Source organism: Elephas maximus, chromosome 3 (assembly GCF_024166365.1).
Source record: "Elephas maximus indicus isolate mEleMax1 chromosome 3, mEleMax1 primary haplotype, whole genome shotgun sequence".
Classification (NCBI taxonomy): Eukaryota; Metazoa; Chordata; class Mammalia; order Proboscidea; family Elephantidae; genus Elephas; species Elephas maximus.
The window spans coordinates 110,825,675-110,843,254 of record NC_064821.1 but is presented as its reverse complement, the minus strand read 5'-3'; the positions used below and the strand labels follow the sequence as shown (position 1 = coordinate 110,843,254).

General features: G+C 41.3%; 1 protein-coding gene across 1 annotated transcript in view; it reads right to left on the bottom strand.

Annotated features, from left to right (window-relative positions):
- Positions 1–16,082, bottom strand: part of AK4 (adenylate kinase 4) — a 113,076-nt gene extending 96,994 nt beyond the window's left edge. The window contains exon 1 of the mRNA XM_049879505.1: positions 16,065–16,082. The gene's annotated coding sequence lies outside the window, so the exon portion shown is untranslated. The remainder of the gene's footprint in view (positions 1–16,064) is intronic.
- Positions 16,083–17,580: the final 1,498 nt, after the last annotated feature.

Sequence of the window (17,580 nt, the reverse complement as noted above, 5' to 3'; positions counted from 1 at the left end):
AGTGACCTCGTTACTGAGCTGAAAGGGTGTCCGGGGGCCATACTTTCAGGGTTTGTCCAGTCTGTGTCAGGCCAGCAAGTCTGGTCTTTGTTTTTGAGTTAAAATTTTGTTCTACATTTTTCTCTAGCTTTGTCCAGGACCCTCTACTGTGATCCCTGTCAGAGCAGTCAGTGGTGGTAGCCGGACACCATCTCATTGTACTGGACTCAGTCTGGTGGAGGCCCTGGTGGATGTGGTCCATTAGTCCTTTAGACTAATCTTTCCTTTGTATCTTCAGGTGTCTTTATTCTTCTTGCTCCCAAAGGGGTGAGACCAGTGGAGTAGCCTAGATGGCCATTCACAGGCTATTAAGACCCCACATGCTACTCACCAAAGTAGAATGTAGAACATATTCTTTATAAACTATGTTATGTCAGTTGAACTAGATATTCCCCGAGATCATGGTCTCCACAGCCCTCAGCCCAGCAATTCCATCCCTCAGGGAGTTTGGATGTGTCTATGGAGCTGCCATGACCTTGTCTTGTACAGGTTGTGCTGGCTTCCCCAGTATTGCGTACTGTCTTATCCTTCGTCAAAGTTACCACTTATCTATTGTCTATTAGGAAACCCTGGTGGTGTAGTGGTTATGTGCTACGGCTGCTAACCAAGAGGTCAGCAGTTCAAATCCACCAGGCGCTTCTTGGAAACTCTATGGGGCAGTTCTGCTCTGTCCTGTAGGGTAGCTATGAGTCGGAATCCCCGGCAGTGGATTTTTTTTTTTTTATTGTCTATTAAGTGTTTTTCTGTCCCTGCCCCTCCCCTCACTCTTAACATTACTGAACATTTTGATCAAATATTCTATAGAAGAATCCTGATTAAATGGGGAAAAATACAGAACAGGATTTCAAATTCTCATGGACTCCAGACTTTCTGGAGCCATGGAGGTTGAATGAACCCCTGAGATAATCTTTAAACCTTAAACAAAAAAAATTCCCTGAGACCGTGGTCTCAGGGAACATCTAGCTCAATTGGCATAACATAGTTTATAAAGTAAATGTTCTACATTCTACTTTGGTGAGTGGCGTCTGGAGTCTTAAAAGCCTATGAGCGGCCATCTAAGATAATCCACTGGTTTCACCCTGTTTGGAGCAAGGGAGAATGGCGAAAACCAAAGACACAAGGGAAAGATTAGTCCAAAGAACTAATGGACAAAGGACTACCACAGCCTTCACCAGACTGAGTCCAGTACAACGAGATGGTGCCTGGCTACCACCACTGACTGCTCTGACAGAGATCAAAATAGAGAGTCCCAGACAGAGCTGGAGAAAAATGTAGAACAAAGTTCTGACTCACAAAAAAAGACCAGACTTACTAGCCTGACAGACTGGAGAAACCGTGAGAGAATGGCCCCCAGACACCCTTTTAGCTCAGTAATGAGGTCACTCCTCAGGTTCACTCTTCATCCAAAGATTAGACAGGCCCATAAAACAAAATGAGACTAAAGGGGCACACCAGCTCAGGGGCAAGGACTAGAACGCAGGAGGGGACAGGAAGGCTGGTAATAGGGAACTCAAGTTTGTGTCATGGGGTTGTTAACCAATGTCACAAAACAATATGTGTACTAATTTAATGAGAAGCTAGTTTGTTCTGTAAAGCTTCATCTAAAAAAAAGTACAAAAAAAAAAAATACCTGACATCTTCTTAAAACCAAATAATAGATTAGCTTAACTACTAAAAAAAGTCTGCTTTGAGCATTATGTTCTTTTAAGAACTATCAAATTGACAACAATAGCTTGAATGATTAGATAGGAACCTTAGGGGGCAGTGAGTTAATGGGGGATGAAAACTCAGAAACGGAGGGTAAGAATGGTTGCACAGCGTGAAGAAGGTAATCAGTGTCACTAAACTGCACATGTAGAAACTGTCGAATTGGTGTATGTTTTGCTGTGTATATTCCCAACGACAACAAAATAAATTTTTTTAAAAAGATTACAGCAAAGAAAATCCTGTGGAACAGTTCTACTCTGTAACACATGTGGCCACTTTGAGTCAGAATCCAGTGGTCTGCAACTGAAAACAACAAAAACAAATTCCCAGGTGATGCTGAGTCTGCTGATACAGAAACCACACTTTGAAAACCACTGCTGTAGCGAAAAAAACATTAAACTGAAACAAGGGAGATATGTGGTCTCTTGATTCCTCTGCCTGCTGTGTGACCTTTGGCCCTTAACTCTTGTCTGTAAAATGAGGTTGGATTTAGAATATCCCTATGTTCCCTTTTTATCTATCAAAAACTAATTTTGTTAGTTCACACAGGACATACAGCTACTCACCCCCACAAACTGATGCCCTGTAGCCCCACCTTGCCCTGTCAACTGGTTCTTTTGCCTACTTTTGAGATGCCTCCACTAACATCAGTTTACAGAGTCACAGAGCACTGCTAATCACATATGTGGTCCTAGGACTTTATACTTTACTTAGCTTTTTTTGGAGCTTAGATTATGAAATGGAAAGAGGAGTGACACAGGTAAACTAACTAGAAAAAACCAGCTGAAAGTGGAACCTAAGATTTCACAAAAGAGTCCACCACTGAGCATCCCTGTGCGCAGCCACCTCAGGGTCCCAAAGATCAGTTGCTGAAAGGACAACAGAACAAGAAGAAATAGGATTTAGAGTCAAACAGACCTGGGATCAAATTTCAACAGCACCATTTATTAACTCTGCAAGCCTTTTGATCTCTGTGAGCCTTAACTTGCTTATCTGTAAAAGGGAGATAATACCTACCTCATAGGCTTGTGGTGAGGCCTAAATGAGATAATGTATATAAAGGACTTAGCACAATGCTGGATATATAATAGTATACAATCGTGAACATCATCATCATTATTAACCATGGGCCAATTATATAGCCTCTCTGATCTTAGTTCCTGAATGATGAGGAGTAAATGAGATAATATAACAAAGACAGAGCAAATTCCCTGGTACTTGGAAGACACTCAGTAAATCATAACTATTCTTATTGGAAGAAGCCCTAGCGGTGCAGTGGTTAAGAGCTTGGCTGCTAACTGAAAGGTTGGTGGTTTGAACCCACCCAACAGCTCCTGTAAAGATTACAGCCTAGGAAACCCTATCGGGCAGCTCACTTTGTTATATAGGGTCACCATGAGTCAAAATTGACTCAATGGCACATGACAACAACTATATTCTTATTGGAGGATCAGTGAAGATGAGGGAGACCCTCAATGAGGTAGATTGACACAATAGCCTCAACAATGGCCTCAAACACATCAAAGATCATGGAGATGCTGCAGGACCAGGCGACATTTTGTTCTATCATGTGTAAGGTTGCCATGAGTCAGAGCTGACTCCAGAGCAAATAACAACATCCTTATCACAGAGGGCAGTGATAGTTCGGTGCAGAATTTTCATCTTCCATGCGATAAACTCAGGTTCCATTCCTGACCAATGAGCTTCATGCACAGCCACCACTCATCTGTCACTGGAGGCTTGCGTGTTGTCTTGATGCTGAAGGGGTTTCAGTGGAGCTTCCAGACTAAGATGGACTGGGAAGAAAGGGCTGGCTATCTGCATCTGAAAATCAGCCCATGAAAACCCTATGGTCAAATCCACAGCTGATTATGGGGATGGCACAGGATTGGGCAGCATTTTTTTCCACTGTGCATGGGGTATCCATGAGTCAGGGGCCTACTCAACAAGAAAAAAAACCAAACCCACTGCCATCGAGTTGACTGCGACTCACAGTGACCCTACAGGACAGAGTAGAACTGCCCAATAGAGTTTCCAAGGAGCTCCTGGCGGATTTAAACTGCCAACCTCTTGGTTAGCAGCTGTAGCACTTAACCACTATACCACCAGGGTTTCCAAACAAGAGCTAACAACAATTCTTACCACATATACTCAAGTAACTAACTTCATACTATTTACTTTGCCTCGAATTTTTAACCCATTTATAATACTTATCATAGCCTGCCAAATATTATATAACTGTCTGTTATGTTATGTTTGTCTACATATTACCCAACAGTGTAAGCTCTGAGGGCCGGGGTCCAGTTTTATTCATCTTTGTATCCTCAAAAACATATGGCACTTTGCCTGTAATATGTATTCTATTAACACTGGCAGGTCTCACTCTCAGACTTAACACACTCAACATCAGTCCATGTTGCCTCTCTACAATTCATGGTAATTTACACATTCATCAGATTCTGACAAGCTTGCAAAGAAGGCAGTGCAAAGGGTCTTATGCCTGTTTTACAGGTGAGAAAACTAATGTTCTAAGAGTTATGTGAACGGCCCAAGGTCATAGAGCTAGTTGGTGGTACAGCTAGGACTCAACCCCAGATTCTCTAATTCCGAGGCCAGTGCTCTTATTTTCTAAACTTCAGCCATTTCTCTACAACTTTCACAATTTTGCCATAGCCTCATACCACCTTGGCTCTTATCTACTTATTATGTTTCTTTATATTGACTGATTTTGTTTGAATAATTTATTTGAGAAGGGAACTATATATCATTCACTACCCATAAATAAATGAATGCAATAAAATGAATACAAGAACAATGAAATAAGGCTACCAAATTCCAGCTGGTTATCTACTGTCTCTCAGCCTGTTGAAGTTCTAAGCTTAATCTTGGTTTTTAAAAAAAATGTAAGGAGGGTGGTGTTTAGCAAGAGTTAGAAAGGTGTTTAAGATATGCAACGTCTAAACAAGATTGCTTATCTGTAATCACATGGCTGAAAGTAAAATTCAAGAAGGAATACTTTCTTATTATGCAGATTAATATAATTTAAAGCTAGGCCCATGTACCACCTAGAATCATCTCTAGCACCACATCAAATTATCTCTTAATTATCAGAGATAAGTCTTACACGCTCTAATGTACCTCAGAGTATATCTTGGAAATTTATTTTAATATGAGTCACCAGAATGTTAATCAGAATGTGATCACTTCAACCACAGTTCATGGGTATGACACTGACCCTGCTTCTAAAATTATGCCCCCATTCTGCTAGCTACCACACCTCTTCAACATTGTCTTTCTATCATAATTTCAGGTTTATACCTATTGCGTTTGATGAAAACTTTAGGCTTCTTGAACATAGCGGCTTCATTTTGTTCATCATAGTCTCCACATATTTTGTATAATGTCCAGCACATGGAGTGCAGTGCAGTGGGTTTCTCTTACATACAACTTTTCTGGCCAAGGGTTTATAATTCTGCCAAAAATAATTGGTTGGGCCACAACCTGCCCTGTGATTGGTCTATTTGTCATAACTTCCAGGGATTGGAGAGTTTACTATGCAAATAAGGTATGTAAAACCCTTGTGGGGATTGGTCTATTACTATGCAATTTAACTGACTGTGGCCTACCAGGTTTTAGAGGAGTAGTGTTATAAAAGGATCAGTCCCACAGAGGATGGGGGGACCTCACTGCCGTGAAGAAGACGAGCCTGAAACACACCCCATCCTTTGGACCAGTGGTCCCTGCACTAAGAACCTCCGAAACCAAGAAGACTAAGAAAACTGTAATGCTAGAGATGGTATAAGATGGCACAAGACAGCAGCAGCAGGATGAGCAGCAGGAAGGAACCAGGAGACTGGTGCTAGCCATCTGCAGTGGGCTTGCTGACCCATGGAGCCAGAGAGACTTGAGCGCCTTTGGGCATGAGGCTTGCTGTTGAGTGGTGTGCCTTCGGGCACTTGTTGGTGGACTTAAAGAGCTGTAACGCTTGCCCAAGCAGGGCAGGAGCCAGCCCCAGAGTTGCCCTGTGGTGGAGGCCAGGCCAAGAGCAAGGCCTACCTACAGGCATACCTCGTCAAGAGGAGGCCTGTCCTGAGGGGACCGAGAGGAGGCCTGCATGGCTAAGAGGGGGTGTGCATGGCTAAGATGAGGCCTGCACAGCCAAGGGGGAGCATGCACAACAGAGAGAGAAGGGCCTGCATGCTTGCACAGCCAGTTGAGAGGAGCTGAGAGAGCTGCCCTGCACTGAAGCATGGAAGGATGTGCTCTCCACTTCAGGGGAGACTTCCAGACTTTGCTTACATGCTTCCTGATCCTGAGTCATAGCCTATTGTCCTTGATCCTGATCCCAAGTTGTACCCTGTTACTTCCTTAAAAAACCACTTAACTGTAAGTGTGGCCCGTGAGTTCCGTGTGGCCATTGCAACAAATTACTGAAACCAGCAGAGAAGTAAAGAGTGCAGTGGCAGGAACAGCTGGTGTCAGAAATGGTGAAGAAGTTGGAGGGTGAACCTGTGTCAAACCTCCACCTTATAGGAACCAGCTTTGTGCTGTCCTAGTTCTTAGCCGTAAGGAATCTAGGCGATTTCTCGTGCCATTGCAACACATGGAGTTAATTTTGTTGAGTGAGTGACTGGCTGCTGAATGAATGAATGAAAAAATAAAGTTATTTCTTTCTTTGCCCTCTTTGAAGTTTCTCTACATGGACAGGAGAAAGGCTAATGGCTTGGACGTGCTAAGATTCAGAAAAGAAAGCCAAAAGTGAATGAGAAAAGCTTGCCCTGCTCCTTCTCCCTGAAGGTGCTTGTTAAATACTCCAGAAGCCGAAAGTTTGTATTGAGAGAAGAATAAATGATGAGATGCAGGACTAGCCTAGCATTATTTGTGACAATAGTGTATTCTTACAAGTGAAAAAATCCTTTTCTCCCCGGCTTTTACTAGCTCACATGATTATTAACCTATAACATCTTAATGGTGATTGAAAAGAGGCAGCATTTATTTCAGAAGCTTGTTCTCTCAGACCAAAAAAAAAAAAAAGTCTTCCAAGCAGTTAAAAAAAGAGCTGGGAGGAAAGAAATCAACATTCTTCGTATTTACCTGGCATGACTCACTATTCTCCATGAAAAACAGACTATTTACAAATGTTACTGGAATAACCCTATATGGTAGAGGAGCTCTCTCAGGAGATGAAGATGTTGAACTCCCACCCGTGGTCTTTTCCTCATGAAACACTGAGAAGCAAAATAACAATCTGTTAGGCTTCATCCTCCAAATATAATGCTGTAATGATGTCTTGCCCAGAACAGTGCTAAGAATTGTACAACTGGTAGTGGGGATGGACAGGCTATGTCATTCACATTCTTCATGCCATCTTCCCAAACATAATCAATACAAGTTGGCTTGGGGTTCATAGGTATGCCTGGAGATCAGATGGGTCTGGGCATATCTTTCCTCTGTGCAAAGTTAACTGCCAGGGGTAGTGTAACCCACAGATGTGGACCTCAATATTCTTACCTCTCCAGCTGGATAAAGGAAATGGAACTGAATGCTAGTGGGAAAGGGGCATTTCACTTTGGGAGTTTTCCAAGTCTGGGCTTCTGTTAAGGGCAGGAAAGATCACAATTACTATTTACTGAGTGCTTACTATGTGCCAGGCCAGTTCTATATAGATAGAGGCTCAAGTTCACTGAGAGGCGCCTTGAAGAAAGGCCTGGTAATACAGTTTCAGGAGTCCCTGGGTAGTGCAAATGATTAAAGCACTCAACTGTTAACCAAAAGGTTGGAGGTTTGAGTCTACCCAGGTGCCTTGGAAGAAAGTTCGGGTGAATTACTTCTAAAAAATCCGACTTTGAAAACCCTGTGGAGCACACTTCTATTCTGACACACATGGGGTTGCCATGAGTCAGAATCAACTTGAGGGTAACTGGTTAAAAAAAATACACACATACACATATAATCTTATTTAATTCTTTCAAGAATCTTATGATGTGGGTGTCCTATTGTGTCCATGTTATAGACCTTAAAAGTGAAGCAAACCAGACAGAAGTGGGAGAAAAATGTAGAACAAAAAATCAAATTAAAAAAAAGACCAGACTTACTGGTCTGACAGAGACTGGAGGAACCCCTGAGACTATGGCCCTAAGACACCCTTCTGACCTAGAGCTGAAGCCATTCCCAGAGACCACCTTTCAGCCAAACAATAGACAGGCCCATAAAATAAAAAATAAAAAAAACACCTGAGACAAATGTGCTCCTTAGAACAATCAATTATATGAGATCAAAACGGCAATGTTTGCCCAAAAGCAAGGATGAGAACGCAGGAAGGGGTAGAAAATCAGGACAAAAGGAAACGGGGAGTCCAGGGCAGAAATGGGGAGAGTGCTTACACATTGCAGGGAATGAAACCAAGGCCATGAAACACTTTATGTACAAACTATCAAATGAGACTCTAATTTGCCCTGTAAACTTTCACCCAACACGCGCACGCACACACACACACACACACACACACACACACACACACAAAACTGAACCAAGACATTTGTTAACTTGCCTGAGGCCCCATAGCCATTGGTGGCAGAGTCAGGTCAAAGTATTCTGACTCCAGAGCCCATGCTCTTTAATCACTGTGCCAAGCTGATTAACAAACCTCTGAAGTAACGCCGTTATATTTTTTATTTTATAGATGAGGAAACTGAGACACCAAGACATTAGGTAATTTATCCCTGCCCCCCATGCCCATACACACTCCCAGTGTCATTGAGCCAGTAAGTGGCAGAATTGGGATTTAAACCCAGACAGCATAGACAAGGGTCAAGGCACTTACCCACTACACCTCACTACCAGCCCAGTACTTAGGTGAAAGGGTCCTAATGCTCTGTCAGGAGGGTTCTGCACCAGATCACTGGTCTACAGAGAAATGCTGCCAGGTGGAGAAGGCCACTTGGCTCGGCTTCTTCAACAGCCACAGGAGACCACTTAGGTCCTATGAAAGATTCTTACCCCTAGGCCCTCCCTTTTGGGAATCTCCTTAGGTTTTCAGGTACATCTGCCCTCCCTAAAAGGAGCCCTGGTGGCACAGTGGTTAAAAGCATACGGCTGCTAAGCAAAAGGTCGGTGGTTTGAACACACCAGCTGCTCTGTGAGAGAAAGATGGGGCAGTCTGCTAGATAGACTTACAGCCTTGGAAACCCTATGGGGCAGCTCTGCTCTGTCCTATAGGGTTGCTATTAGTCAGAATCAACTAGACAGCAGTGGGTTTGGTTTGAGGTTGGGCTTTCCCCAACGTGCTGGTTCATCTGTCAGTCTCCAGATGCCAACCTATTGCCAACCATTGTTGTGGCCTGACTTTTGGTCTCATAACCAGACCCCTTTGACCTGATGCTGGCTCACCACTGTTGACCTGGCTCTCAAATGGCATTCCCACTTTGTTCTTCACCCCATGACCACAGGCCAGGCTAACAACTCCAGACTCCAGAGTCAAATTTCAGCTGTTGCTTCCTCCCCCTTCCCTCGACCTCTCTACCACATGAGTCCCAAACTTGGTTCCCAGATACCCAACCCAGGTCACAGACCCCACTTGTCTCAGAGATCAGTATGGACAAGTCATTCCTAGAGACAAATCAAAAGGGCAGAAAAAGGAAAATAAGTTAAAAGCCGTGCACTGCTGGGTAGTTATGCAAAGGATCAGAAACATGATGGCTAGAGGTAAGAGATGATAAACTGACCAAAGAAGGCTTTACAAATGAATTTCAAGAGTAGAAAGGCTGTGTAGCATAGAGGTTAAGAGTTGACTCTAGAGATACATTGACAGGTTCAACCCTTGGCTCTGCCACTTACTAGATGTATGACTTCAGCAACTCCTTAATCAGTCTGTGCTTCATTTTTTCCCCTTATAAAATGGGGATAGTAATAGTTCCTATCCCATAGGGCTGTTGTGTGCTTAACCAAGTTGGTATGCATAAAGGATTGGAACAGCGCCTGGCATGTAGTAAGTACTATCCCACTAAAAAAACCCACTGTCATCGAGTCAATTCTATAGTAAGTATTATTATTGGTTCTTCAACAACCATAAAGTTCAGCATGCTTCATAGCACTAAAAGTAGGCTCTTGGAATAATTAACCCATGCCAGACCAACTTATTCCAATACCAGGTCTATCTTCTGGGTATAAGTGTCATTTGTTTTCAGATAAAGACTTTCATGTATCTGAAAACAGCCATCTTGTTCCACCTGAAGTTTCTCTTCATGCTAAATATTCTAAATTACTCAACTATTCCTTATGTAATATGGTATCCTGCTAAAGGCTAGCAGTCCGGTGTGTTGTTTTTTGCTGTTTGAGCAAGAAGTACTAGAAAGTTCCCCTGTTCACTTCCAAAATGTTTATAAAAAGTAACATGTAGAATTTCCCCTCCTCAATGGAATAGTTAAAATAATAACAATAGCTAATACCTGTTGAATATCACTACACCATGTACTAGACCTCATTTTGAACTATGCAAGTCCCTGGGGTTCTTTGATGATCCGTGGATGATTTCCAGAGAGGATCATACAGGACTTGGTACGTGGTATATTGTATCTCTATCAAATATTCTGCTTTCCCTTCATGGAACATCCCTCCCCATTCTGTTAACTCAGGAGTGGCCACGTTAGTTATTTGGGCAAATAAAGTTGCCATTTCTGGGCAGAAGCTTGAACAGCCAGGGGACCTTGTCTCTTTCCTCTTTGCCACAATGGTCAACAATAAGCTTAAGTCCAGAGTAAAGATGACTCTAGCTCCCTAGAAAAAGCTTCCCCAAGATGGAAATGTAAGATAAGCATTGTTGAAAGCCACTAAGATTTTTGGAGTCATCTATGATCACAGCATAACATAGTCTATTTGACTACTACATGCCATAGCCCTTAAATACTGAATGTTGTACAACGGTCTTATTGATTATGCTAATATAATGTGATTCTGCATCCCTTCACCTCCCGGGTTTCCTGTGAATAGATGTACACCACCTAAGGTGAGATAATGAGTCCTTGGGTGGCCCAATCAGTTAAGTGCTGGACTGCTAACTGAAAGGTTGGTGGTTCAAACCCACCCAGAAATACCTCAGAAGAAAGGCATGGAGAGCTGCTTTTGACAGATTGGAGCCTTGAAAACCTCATGGAGCACAGTTCTCCTTTGTAACACATGGGGATCACGTTTAGTCAGAATCAATTCAAGGGCAACTGGTTTGATTTTTGTTTTAAGATGAGATACCGCAAGGGCATTGGCTCAGTGGTAGAATTCTCACCTTCCACTGGGAGGCTTGGGAGTTGGATTCCTGGCCCATGTGTGCAACCACCACCTGTTTGTCAGAGGAGGCTTGTGTGTTGGTATAATGCTCATCAAGTTTCAGTGCAGCTTCCGGATTAAGTCAGACTAGGAAGAAAGGACCTTTCCAATCCTCAACCCACAATCCCCAGCCTATGGTGCAGGACCTGCCAGTGTTCTATTGTGCGTGAGGTCACAGTCAGTCAGGGGTGACTCTATGGATCTAACAACAACAAGGTGAGAAGTGCAGCAACGCATAAAACATTCCAGGTATAGTCTTATGAACAGTCCCTTGTTCTGAATATGGTATTTCTTCTATGACAGGCCAATATTTTAATATATTAACTGATTTTCCCAGATTTCACCCTATGATCCTTCTCCCTATTTATGCAGCTAAGGAATTTTATGCACAATTGCCTTAAGGAAGAGATAATGCATCAGAAATGCGAAATCAAGATTCATTTCTTCTAGTTTTTGTCTAGATCCCAGGAGAAGTAGAAAAAAATGGTTGTGCTTAGACAATACAATTGATTGAGGAGACTACAAATGGTTTAAGGCTTCCTACTCCCCACTTAAGTGGAAATGATTCCCTGGATAAGAAGGAACCTACACACCTGATCAATTCCTAGGACTGTGTCCTGACAGGGAAGAAGAAAAAAACAGAAGCTAGGTTGGTGGTGCAATGGTTAAGTGGTCAGCTGCTAACTAAAAGATAAGCGGTTTGAACCTATCTACTGCTCCATGGAAGAGAGATGTGACAGTCTGCTTCTGTAGAATTGTTGTTGTTGTTAGGTGCCCTAGAGTCAGTTCCAACTCATAGTGGCCCTATGGACAACAGAACAAAAAACTGCCTGGTCCTATGCCATCCTAATGGTCATTGTTATGCTTGACCCCATAGTCGTAGCCACTGTGTCAATCCATCTTGTTGAGGGTCTGCCTCTTTTTCGCTCTCTACTTCACCAAGCACAATGTCCTCCAGGGTTGGGTCCTTGGCGATAACACGTCCAAAGTACGTGAGACAAGTCTCGACATCGTCTCTCATAAGGAGCATTCTGGCTGTACTTCTTTCAAGGAAGATTTGTTCATTCTTCTGTACGTCCATGGTATATTCAGTATTCCTTGCCAATACCATAGTTCAAAGGCATCAGTTCTTCCCTGGTCTTCCTTATTCATTGTCCAGCTTTCACATGTATATGAAGTGATTGAAGATACCATGGCTTGGGTCAGGTGCACCTCAGTCCTCCAAGTGATATCTTTGCTCTTTAATACTTTAAAGAGATCTCTTGCAGCAGATTTGCCCAATGCAATATGTCATTTGATTTCTTGACTGCTACTTCCATGAGTGTTGATTGTGGATCCAGGTAAAATGAAATCCTTGACAACTTCAATCTTTTCTCTGTTTGTCATGATATTGCTTATTGGTCCAGTTGTGGGGATTTTTGTTTTCTTTATATTGAGGTATAATCCATATTGATGGCTATAGTCTTTGATATTCACCTTTAAGTGCTTCAAGTCCTCTTTGCTCTCAGCAAGCAAGGTTGTGTTATCTACATATTGCAGGTTGTTAATGAGTCCCCTCCAATCTTGATGTTGTGTTCTTTATATAGTCCAGCTTTCTCAGATTATTTGCTCAGCATATAGACTGAATAAGTATGGTGAAAGGATATAACCCTGATGCACACTTTTCCTAAGTTTAAGCCATGCAGTGTCCCCTTGTTCTCTTTGAATGACAGCCTCTTAGTCTATGTACAGTTTCCTCAAGAGCACAATTAAGTGTTCTGGAATTCCCATTCTTCACAATGTTATCCATAATATGTTACAATCTACACAGTCAAATGCCTTTGCATAGTCAATAAAACACAGCCAGGATCCATCTGACATCAGCGATGGTATCCCTTATTCCATGTCCTCTTCTGTACCCAGCTTGAATTTCTGGCAGTTCCCTGTGGATGTACTGCTGCAATTGTTTTTGAATTCTCTTAAGCAAAATTTTACTTGCGTGTGATATTAATGATATTGTTCAATAAGTTTTGCATCCTGTTGGATCACCTTTCTTTGGGATGGGCACGAATATGGATCTTTTCCAGTTGGTTGGCCAGGTCTTCCAAATTTCTTGACATAGAAAAGTGAGCACTTTCAGCACTACATCCATTTGTTAAAACATCTCCATTTGTATTCCTTCAATTCCTGGAGACTTGTTTTTCACCAAGGCCCTCAGGGCAGCTTGGGCATCTTCCTTCGATATCATCAGTTCTTGATGGTATGCTACCTCTGGAAATGGTTGAATGTTGACCAATTCTTTTTGATACAGTGACTCTGTGTATTATTTCCATCTTCTTTTAATGCTTCCTGCGTTGTTCAATATTTTGCCCATTAAATCCTTCAATATTGCAATTCCAGGCTTGGATTTTTTCTTCAGTTCTTTCATCTTGAGAAATGCTGAGCATGTTCTTCCCTTCTGGTTTTCTAACACCAGGTCTTTGTACATTTCAATATAACATTTCACTTTGTTTTCTTGAGCTGCCCTTTGAAATCTTCTGTTCAGCTCTTTTACTTTGTCATTTCTTCCATTCACTTTAGCTGCTCTGTGTTCAACAGCAAGTTTCAGAGTCTCTTCTGACATCCATTTTGGTCTTTTCTTTCTTCCCTGTCTTTTTAATGGCCTTTTGCTTTTTTCATGTATGATGTCCTTGGTGTCATTCCACAACTTGTCTGGTCTTGGTTGTTAAGGTTCAATGCATCAAATCTACTCTTGAAATGCTCTCTGAATTCAGGTAGGATATATACAGCCTTGGAAACCCTATAGGGCATTTCTACTCTGTCCTGTAGGGTCGCTATGAGTCAGAATCAGTGCAACAGAGATGGGTTAGGTTCCAGAGATCCAAATGAACAGAAGATGTGTATCCCATTTTCTAGGTAGAATTTAGAGAAGTGGCAAGATCCCAGAGTGAAATGTATCACAGACTGAATCTGGCCCAAATACAGGTCTTATTTGGCAAGCACAAAGTTTTTCAACAATTTGATTTTGAATGACTTTGGTTGAGGCATGCCCTCTCTACGTTCTCCAATACTCTCTCCCTATTCTCTCATACCCGGTCTAATATGCTGGCTTGTCTTTAAAGGCATTTGAGTTTAAAACAATAGTGTGGAGGGCAGGCAGAAAGATGGAAAAAACTCAGTCCTGCACGACATGATTCAGCCTCTGAGCTAACGCTGAAATCTTCCCTATGTTTGAATTTCCTCTTCCTTTAGCCAATACATTATTTATTGTTTAATTCTGTTTAAGTTGGATTTTCCACTACTTGCAGTTAAAGCATCCTGACATAGCTTCATAACATTAATTTTAGTTTTAGAAAAATTTGAGGGTTATGATTTCTATATATCTGAGCTGAAGGACTGAGGTTCTTTTTGCTAAAATTGTACGTTACCTAAAACTGAGATCACTTAACACCCGTTAAGTATTAACTCATACTGACATATAGTTATCTAAAACCCCTGAAGCCTTTTATTATAGCTGTTCATGGATAATTACTGGGAAATAGATAATTCTCACACTTTAGTGCACCCTGAGGGCAGTGGTGGTTGAATGGTAGAATTCTCAGAGTAGAGTCCTTACCTTTCAGGCTCTATTTTTTGGATGAAGAATTCAACAAGGAAGACTGCTCTAAATCCCAGCCAAAAGGAGTTTAGGTTGTGTGGATTGTGGAGTCAAAAAATCTCAGGAGGGGTTCTAAATGGGAGCATCCTAAGAATGCCTTGTCTTAAAGGAAACTATGTCTCAGGCTATAATCAAGGCTTTTATCTAATTGGCTCTGACAAACCTTATTTTCCTTTCTTTCCAACATAAGTATAAATAAACCACTTTTCACTTCATTCATTCAATAAACATTACTGAGATCCTATTATGTTTCAGGAGTCCCTGAGTAATGCAAACAATAAAAGCGCTCAACTGTTAACCAAAAGGTTGGAGGTTTGAGTCTACCTAGAAGTGCCTTGGAAGAAAGGTCTAGTGAATTACTTCTGAAAGATTGTCCATTGAAAACCCTATGGAGCACAGTTCTACTCTGACATACATGGGATCACCATGAGTTGGGACCAACTCCATGGCAACTGAAACTGGAACTATGCTTCAGGCTCTAGGCTAGGTGTTGGGGATACAGACATGAACAGGGAACCCGACTTTAATAACCTTAAAGTTTAATGGAGGAGACAAACACCAAAACAAACCAAAAAAAAATGAAATAGGAGAATAGAGTGTTATATTTGAAAGAACAAGATCTAGTGTTAATAGGACCTTAATTAGAACCCTGGGTCCACCATTTACTAGCCAGGTGATTTGGACAAATTGGCTAACCTTAATTCCCTCATCCCTAAAAAGGGAATAATAAGAGTAATACCTATTTCATAACATTGTTTTGAAAAATGATCTATGAAGAAATCACATCAGGCACATAGTGAGCACTCAATATTAGCTTTTATTCCTGATACATCATTGAATAAAACAGACAAAAATCTCTGTCTTTGTGCAGCTTACATTACTATTTTCACACAATATGATAACACATAATGAAGGAAGCTCACCATTTTATCTCTGGAGTCTGGATTTTCTTATTCCCCTAGGTCCTAAGAAAAGAAATTGGGTGCAAGTCATTTCTTTGGGAGGTGATTCTAGAAAGCACAGTGAGAAAGAGAAGTGAAACAGGAAGGGAAGAAAAGCCAATAAATTATACATGAATTTTTGGGTCCCCTCTATGGGCAACTGGGTCCCTGGGTGATACAAACTGTTGAGTGCTTGCCTCCTAATGAAAGGTTATTGGTTCAAACCCACACAGGGGTACCTCAGAAGAAAGGCCTGGTGATCTGTTTCTAAAAGTTCGCAGCCATGAAAACCCTATGGAATGCAGTTCTACTCTGCAACACGTGGGGTTGCCATGAGTATAAGTCGACTTGACAGCAACTGGTTTTCTATGGGCAACCAGGGCTCAGTCTCACAGGGACTCTTTAAACGATGTGGAACATACCTCAGAATTGTCCTGGGCTATTTGTCCACCAACTTGTTCTTCATTGGTAGAAGGTTGCTCTTGAAGTATCCCTGAAGTAAAGTATCCCTGAAGAAAGATACAGGAAGACATCCATATGCACAGTTGTCTGCAGGTGACCTCATACTTGGGCCAAAGGGTTATGTATGAGGCACCAACAGCTCTGCTATGCTAACAGAGTGCCAGGCATGTGGTAGGCACCGGATAAATACATAAAAGAAAAAAGGGGGGAAATACCTAAATCTGCTTGAGAGATACAAAGAAGACTTCCCAAAGAAACAAATAATTCTTGAGGTTAGACTTGGAGGATGAGTCTGCTAAGTGGACAAAGCATGTAGTACATTCCAGGCAAAGGGAACAACATTAAGAATGCGAGAATGTGGGTTATGGAAAGAGATAAGGACATGGAATTACTGGGTATTGGATAGAAAGTAAAGGAATAAGCATAGAAAAGACTGGAGAGATAGCAGAAGCCAAATCATAGAAGGATTTATATATAGTCCTATGGTTTAGATTTTATTTTTAGGCAAAGGAGAACCATTGAGTTACTCAAATAAAAGAGTGATATGATTGATTTTGAATTTCAGAAAGATAAATTTGTCCTCCTTGTGGGCACCTCAGTGGGGTGGGTTAGTCTAATGTCAGGAAAACTAAGTAAGAAAGTGTTAACAATAATCTAGGAAAGAGATTGTAGGGTCTTGAACTAAGACAGTGGTAATGGTGATGGAAGAGAAGAGGTAACTGTAAGATTTCTCTAAGAAACAGCAGGAATTTGTTAGATGTAGGAAAATAGAAAGAAGTAAGGATGATGCTCAAGTTGTTGGCTTTTATGACTAAGGGAAAATGGCACACCTAACCGCCAGGAACCAACACAGGAGGAGAAAGAACAGGTGAGGGGATGGAGGACTTCTTTTCACGTACATTGTATCAGTGGCTTTGGAACTTCTGTGCTTCATACCTCCTAAAATCATGTTGAAACATACGGCCCTGATACATTTTGACATTGTTAAAATTTTATGTCATAAATATAAAAAGTTGCAAGGGGTATAATTTTCAGCTGTACTTTAAATACTGACATTTAAAAATAAAACTTATCTCACTCTTTTAAATGTATTTAATGGGATCTAAATATCACATCAATTTGATAACCACTAATATCTTCTTGAAAATTACATGAACAAGCTCTTCTGTGACAGTCAAAATTTTCTATTAGCCTTTTTCACTTAAACCAACATTCCCATCTCACTTCCCCTCAATTTTATTGTGACATAATATATCCTTATTAGAAGTCTTTTCCTGATTATCCTGATATACTCAACAACAAAATATGCACATGAATGGAAATTAATTTTGTTAATTTCTGTCATCTTAAACTCTTATAAGAATTCAGTTCTTCAGAATTAAATTATAATTATTAGTAGTATGATAATGATAAAAAGGACAATGCATTACTAATTTTAACCAAAACTATTAAATAAAAATTAATGTTTTATTGAAA